General features: G+C 38.4%; 1 pseudogene; it reads left to right on the top strand.

The window, feature by feature from the left end:
• The first annotated feature begins 1,352 nt into the window (after positions 1–1,352).
• Positions 1,353–6,655, top strand: LOC129870567 (uncharacterized; annotated as a pseudogene).
• Positions 6,656–8,121: the final 1,466 nt, after the last annotated feature.

Raw genomic sequence — 8,121 nt, 5'->3', positions numbered from 1 at the left:
GATTCAGATTTTTGTATGTATATTTTTGGGTTTGAGAATATAGCTTAAACTACTTTTGAGCTTTTATTCTTAAATTTGGGTTTTTATTATCGATATTTTACGTTTGGATTTTATTGAAGATTTTTTGAGCTTTCACACTTCTCATTGTAAGTTTATAATTTCTTTTAATTTGAATGCTATTAAGTGTGAAAACGTAGTTATGAGTAGCTAATTCCACAACTAGGGTTGTGAGAACCATGAAGAATTAACGACGTAGAACTTAATAAAAAATGATTCTTGAATAGTGTGCATGCATGTATTGTTTTTCCCTTCGGTTTGATTGCTTTTTAACTGTGGCCAATATTAGAACTCGCCTTATCCTTACTTGCTGGATCATGGAGGTAACGGATGGGAGAAGAACTTAAACAACGATATTTAGTGCTAATCATCCTTATCTAATTAGCTTGAACGGATCAAAGGATAGCTAAATCTGAGATCATTGGTAAGGGTTAGTAAAACATACACTCGTAGACAAATCAAGTTGCATAGTGAAATTTATCTATTTGCCGGATCAAGGATTTAGTTGAAATTAACTTACCGATCCTACATGTAACACACTAGGAAAGAATTACTAATAAAACAATCTACTTAGTTAAGGATTCGTGGGGAACACATAAAACCCTAGTTTCACTTCTTATTGATTTAAACCACATCAAACCGTACTTTCGTTCGTTGATGTTTACTATTTAATTTATTGATCAGGTTATAAAAAAATTTCCCTTTATTTTCTCTTTTTATGGAAATAACTTAATTACTAAAGCAAATAATAAATAATTAATCTAAAGTCTAAATCATATTCCTTGTGGGATCGATCCTAACCTTCATTAGGTTCTATATTTGATCAACGATCGTTTTATGCTTCTTTAAGGAGGTGTAATTTGAGCGTATCAAATTTTGGCGCCGTTGCCGGAGAATTTGGCTTTAGATTAAGATTAATTTTATTATTTGATTGGTAGTCGTTATTTCCTTATTTTACCTTACTCTTCCTTTTATTTGTGCTGAAACAAGTTTTGATTCCTAGTGCATGCCAAATACGAGAAGTCAAGACAATCCCTTGATTTTCTTCAATCCTTAAATTGAAAGAGCATTACGTAGGATGGCGAACAACAATATTAATAATGAAGGACACGACTTGGGGATAGAGCAGAACATCTTGGAGAGCAACATGACAATGCACCATAACGTCCTCTGCAACAGCAATTACAGAATGTCCTTAATAACCCATAAGTAACAAGGCAATGCCCTCCACCAAGAAAACGTCCTAATTTTGGCATATGGAACAACTATGGGTTCATCCTAACGCTGTCGGAACTATGGGTGTGATTGTGTTACCTCCAGTGCTGCCAGGAACAAAGTTTAGCATCACTAGTGGGCTAATTCAAATGCTTCATAGTAAAGGACTATTTTCGGGATTGTTATCCGAAGATCCATACATTCATCTCCAGAATGTGGCATATGTTTGTCAAAGAAATATTGACGACCCAGGCTTGAATATGGATATTATTGGATTACGCATTTTTCCATTATCACTTACTGGTGAAGCTTCAATTTGGTTGTCCGAACTCCCGTACAACTCTATCAAAACTTGGGATGAATTACACCTAACATTCACGGAGAAATATTTTCCATTATCCAAGAAGTTGAAACTAACTGACAAAATCAATAATTTCCAACAGTTGCCCAGAATCAATTTGTGGAGCTTGGGAGAGATTTGTAAAGTATCTACGGATCGTGCCAAATCATAGGATAGCGGACGAGTCACTTCTTGAGATATTTCATCGTGCACTTGATGATAATGAAAGGCAGTTTCCGACACCATCACTTGTGGAGTATTTTTGGCTAATACTTTCCAAGAGTCCGTAGAGAGACTTGATCGTGTTACAAAGACCAACAGATCTTGGAGCACTAGGGACACAGAAACTTCAAAAACCTTTTTTTTTTCTGTTCGCACAAATCAGAATCCCAACTTATAAAATTAAGAGATACTTCAAGAGCTCGCTCAATTAAAGACTGACATCAGGTTGGTAGTCAAAAACATGGGACAAGAGAAAGTAAATGCAATTGACCATCAAAATAGGGCACCAAGTTATGACGATTATCGATATGAGGAAGATGCCTATTATGTGAATGATCAAGTAGGGGGTTTTTAGACAAACACCTAAGTATCCAATCAGGATTCTTGGTGCCAAGGTCAAGGAAATCAAGGTCGGAACTATAACAACTTCAATTGAGATGGCCATTACAACCGCGACAATAATTAAAATCATGATGAAAACTACAATCGCAAGAACAATTACAACCAAAATAGATACAATGATCGAAATCGCGGGCAAGACAGAGAAGATGATTGGAGAAGGAAAGACAACAGCAATGGTGGTGCATACATAATTGAGATGAGGGATCCGGACTTGCAAGAATCAAATACATGATGGCTAAGATGATGAAAAAGTATGATGCAACAGAGGATAATCTTAAGGAGATACGCAATAATCTTTCCGGAATGAATCAAAGAGTTGAATCACATTTTACATCCATAAAGCTTATTGAGCAACAATTGGGGCAGATTTCATCATCTTTGAACCCACACCAAAAAGGAACTCTCCCAAGTAATACAATTCAAAATTCTAAAAATGACGGGTAATGCATGTTAGTGACCAATCGAAGTGGCATTCAAACGGTTGATCCACGTATGCCAGAACTTGAGGATAATGTACACGACGTGGTTGTTAGTGAGGATAAATGAAAAGAAAAATTGAGAAAGAAGTAATGGGTGAAGATCCAAACACCAAACAACCTAAAAAAGAAGATGTAAAGCATGATGAGAAAGAAGGCAATGCAAAAGACGTTGATCTAACTCCAATTCCAATGCCAAGACATCCTCCTCCTTTTCCGCAAAGATTGAAGAAAAAGGCTGAAGATGGAAAGTTCCTTGAGTTTATTTCCATGCTGAAATAACTTTCAGTGAATGTTCCCTTGATAGAGGCTCTAGAACAAATGTCGGGTTATTCCAAGTTCATGAAGGATCTTGTCACAAAGAAAATAATGGTAAGCTTTGAACCGGTCGACAACTTGCATCATTGTAGTGCAATCGCCACATGCTCCCTTGTGCAAAAGAAAGAAGACCCAGGCGCATTTACTATACCATGTACCATTGGGGTATTCAATTTCGCAAAAGCATTATATGACTTGGGTGCTAGCGTTAACTTGATGCTGCTCGTGGTATTCCGGCAATTAGGCTTGGAGCCTTCAAATCGACGTCAATGCAGCTCTTGATGATAGATCGTACTATGAAGAAGCCTGTGGGAATTATTTATGATGTCCTAGTGAAGGTTGAATCATTCATATTTCCTGCTGACTTCGTCATTCCTGATTGCGAAGTAGACTTTGATGTTCCTATCATTCTGGGTAGACCATTCTTGGCAACTGGTCGTGCTTTGGTAGACATGGAAGCTGGCAAACTAAAATTTCAACTAAACAATGAAGAGGTGATCTTTGATATATGCCGAGCAATGAAGCATCACAATGATCTATGAGTTGTATCCATGATTGATATTGTTGACGATTTGCAACCAGACATATCTATTGAAGAGAGGTTAGGTGTTGAAGCTTTAGCTGCCGTCATCATGAACTTTGATAAAGATCACATTAGAGAGTATGATGAGATCGTTTGTCACTAAATTTCCTTGGGACTTTCAATCACGCATCCAAGAGACTCAATTTAGACTTGAAAAATAGAAAAACTCCGCCCGCGAAGCCATCCATCAAGGAACCTCCAACTTTGGAACTCAAAGCACATCCAGCTCACTTGTAATATGCATTCTTAGGACCCAACAACACGTTGTCAATCATAATAGTTGTCGATCTTTATCAAAAGAAAGTAGAAGCTCTTACATCTGTCTTGAGGCATTTCAAAAGAGCAATAGGGTGGTCCATATCTAAAATCATTGGCATACCACCAGGCATCTGTACTCATAAAATCCAACTCATGCCTGATTTTAAACCAAGCATTGAACACTAACGACGTCTTAACCCACCTATGCAAGAGGTAGTTAAAAAGGAGATTATCAAATGGTTAGATACTGGAGTTGTTTATCCAATTGCAGATGGTAATTGGATAAGTCTTGTACAATGTGTACCAAAAAAGAATGGTATTACTGTGGTGCCAAATATAAAGAATGAACTCATTTCAATGAGGCATGCCACTAGTTGGAAAGTGTGTATGGATTATCGCAAGATCAACTCATGGACTGAAAAAGATCACTTTTCAATGCCTTTCATGGATCAGATGCTCAACCGTCTAGCTGGCAAAGGTTGGTACTATTTTCTTAATGGATATTCAGGCTACAATCAGATCTTTATAGCACCAGAAGACCAAGAGAAGACCACCTTCACATGCCCATATGGGATGTTTGTTTTCAAAAGAATGTCATTCGGATTGTGTAACACACTGGCGACCTTTCAACGTTGTATGATGTCCATATTTTTGGACACAGTGGAAGATACAATTTATGTTTTCATGGATGATTTTTCAGTGGTTGGTAACTCATTCAAGGATTGCATGGCTCATCTCCAAGATGTACTAAAAATGTGTGAAGAGTGCAACCTTGTGCTAAATTGGAAGAAGTGTCACTTTATGGTGAAAGATGGCATAGTGCGGGGTCACAAGATTTCAAATAAAGGCATTGAGGTAGATCGAGCAAATATTAAGGTAATCACAAAGTTACCTCCTCCCATCTTCGTAAAAGGTATTCGAAGCTTTTTGGGACACGCCAAATTCTATTACCGCTTCATCAAAGACTTCTCCAAAATAGCACATCCTGTATGCAAACTACTAGAGAAGGAGACGAAGTTTGTTTTTGATGAATCCTGTATAAAAGCATTAGAAGAATTTTAGAAAAGGTTAGTATCGGCTCCTATCATTATTACACCGGATTGGGAACATCCCTTTGAAGTCATGTGTGATGCAAGTGAAGTAGCACTTGGCATAATATTGGGACAAAGGCGTGAGAAGATTTTACAACCAATATATTATGCTAGCCAAGCCCTTAATGTTGCTCAAAGAAACTACACAGTGACCGAACAAGAGTTGTTTGCCGTTGTGTTCACTTTCGAGAAGTTTAGATCTTACCTGTTGGACACCAAAGTCATTGTACACACAGACCATGCTGCATTGAGATATCTCATGGAAAAAAAGGATATAAATACGAGACTTATTCATTGGGTATTTCTATTACAAGAGTTCGACTTTGAAGTGAACGACCGAAAATGGACTAAAAACCAAGTAGCGGACCATCTCTCTAGGCTTGAAGAAGAGGCGATGTTAAAGTTGGAAAATAGAGTTGAGATAAATGACACCTTCCCAGACGAACAAGTATTAGCAGCATCACATGACTTAATTCCATGGTTTGCCGATGTTGCCAACTATTTGGTTAGCGCTATAGTGCCATTCGATTTAAATATTCATCAACGCCGCAAGTTCATGTCCAATGTAAAGAAGTTCTTTTGGGAAAAACCATACTTGTTTCGTGTTTTTGTAGATGGGATTATTCATCGCTGTGTACCTAAAGTAGAGATGATGAGTATTTTAGAAGCATTCCATTCGTTGCCCGTCAGAGGCCATCATAGTGGTATTTGGACAACCTATAAGATCCTACAATGTAGGTACTACTGGCCAACAAGTCACCAAGATGCTCATGATTTTTCCAAATCTTGTGATCGTTGCCAAAGGGAAGGAGGAATTTCAAAGAAACATGAGCTCCCACTCACCCCTATTCCATTAATTAAATTATTCGACGTATGGAGAATTGACTTCATGGGACCTTTTGTAAGTTCAAGTGGAATGAAATACATCCTCGTTGCAGTTGACAAAGTGTCTAAATGGGTTGAAGCTATTGCACTTCCCAACAATAAAACAAGGAGTGTCACCGCCTTCCTCGAGCATAACATCTTCTCAAGATTTGGTACACCAAGGGCAATAATCAGTGATAGAGGTTCCCACTTTTGCAATCGATTGTTCAAAGCATTACTTGAAAAGTATGGGGTTCGACATAATGTAGCAACTCCTTATCATCCACAAACTAGTGGACAAGTTGAAGTCTCAAATCGTGAAATCAAGCAAATACTTGCAAAGACGGTGAGCGCAAATAGAAAGGATTGGTCAAGGAAGCTTGATGATGCTCTATGGTCTTACCGCACTGCATTCAATACGCCTATAGGTATGTCACCTTATCAACTTATCTTTGGAAAATCTTATCATCTGCTCGTAGAATTGGAACATAAAGCTATGTGGGCATTGAAGAAATTGAACATGGATTGGGATGCTGCATCAGAGCAAATGATGAATCAAATAAACGAGCTTGATTAGTTTCGCCTAAATACATATGAAAGCGCAGCCTTGTACAAAGAAAGAATGAAAAAATATCATGACCAAAAGATTGAAAAGCAAATATTTGTGCCTGGGGACTTGGTCCTTCTTTTAGACTCAGGGATGCGTTTACTCCCTGGCAAACTCAAGTCTAAAGAGCTGGGACCACTTAGAGTGAGTCAAGTCTTTCCACATGGTGCAGTTGAGATAGACAAGAAGGATGGTATGAAGTTAAAAGTTAATGGTCAATGAATCAAAGCATACATGGGCACAGAGGATGAAATCAAAATCATGGAAGATTAGTGAAGTCTAAGTAACTAAGTATATCCACGTCGTTTCGCGATGTTAAATCAAGCGTTGTTTGGGAGGCAACCCAATTTAGTCATGTACTTTTACTTGTTAGCTTTTAGGATAACTTAGACTTTGTCAAGGTCCGTGTCAAATAAGAGTCACAAAAAGCATAAAAAAATAGGCCAAAGGTTGAGTACGTGCCCATGCCGACTTGGAAATACTAGAAATAGAAGTAGACTCAGAAAGATACACGAGTATAATGTACAAGTCATAGTCACTTATATGACTCGTACACTTGACTCGTCAACCCATATTGAATAAAGAAGCATTTTAAAGTCTATGAATCTACTCTACGACCCGTATACATCTCTATAGCTCGTAGCCTATACTCATAGACTCCATGTACGTATCCTTTCCTTTGAAACAAACAACGATGCAAGCTTACAACCCGTGTCTACTCTTACGGGTCGTAGCTTACCTATTTTGCGGGTAGTATAACTGAAACGACCCGCATAACTGAAATGCATAAAATAAAATCATTTGAAACGTTACAAGAATTCTTTCTCTTCTCTTCCAAACAAACCTCACCAAATTCCATCATCAATGCACACAATTTGAAGCTCAAAACTGACCAAAATCTAAAAATCCCGACTCATTGAGCATCTAGGAATATCAAAACCAAAGTCCATCCCAATTTAATATTCAATGGATTTCCTTCTTTCTTGTGGAACAATGTCTCCAAAACAACCACCAAAGTAGGGTAATGGGAAGAAAATGTCGTCAAAGAAAGAAGCCATGGAAAACTTTCGACGATGCCTCAAAAATGTGCCCACAGATGCTGAACTTAATACTTCCGAGGAGAAGTCCTCTCATGACTCTGTGGCACCATTGGTGAGGAAATCCAAATCATATCACTCAAACCAAGTCGTCTCTTCACCGATACCATGTGGATACTCCCCCCACACCCACACATCTTCAACATTAACACCCTCCCATTCTCAAGAGGGAGATTCAGCAGAGATGAAAGAGTGACAATGATTCTGTACCACCATCCACTTTAGGATTCAAATACTCCGTAGGGAAGGAAACACCCAAGCAACCATCTATACCAATCCACATAGGAGGTCAACCGAAGTAGTAATGCATGCCCAGGCTTTTTGATTTCTACAGAATGGGGCAAGAGATAAATGATCATTAAAATTTGAGGAGGCCTATTACTGAGGAGCCGCTCATGATCACAACAGATCTGGAAGCAGTTTTTGAGATTCGTGACTTATTTTGTCATCACCGACTAGATTGGATGGCTGAGCACCCTGGGAGGTCTGAGAGTTCTACGCTTTATACGCAACCACAATCAAGCAGTTGGCTCCTTCCAAAGCAAATGAACTAGAGCATCTAGTCCTCTTGACCACGTTGGTTCGGGATAT

Source organism: Solanum dulcamara, chromosome 2, assembly GCF_947179165.1.
Source record: "Solanum dulcamara chromosome 2, daSolDulc1.2, whole genome shotgun sequence".
Taxonomy (NCBI): domain Eukaryota; kingdom Viridiplantae; phylum Streptophyta; class Magnoliopsida; order Solanales; family Solanaceae; genus Solanum; species Solanum dulcamara.
This window is presented reverse-complemented; position numbering and strand designations above follow the sequence as displayed.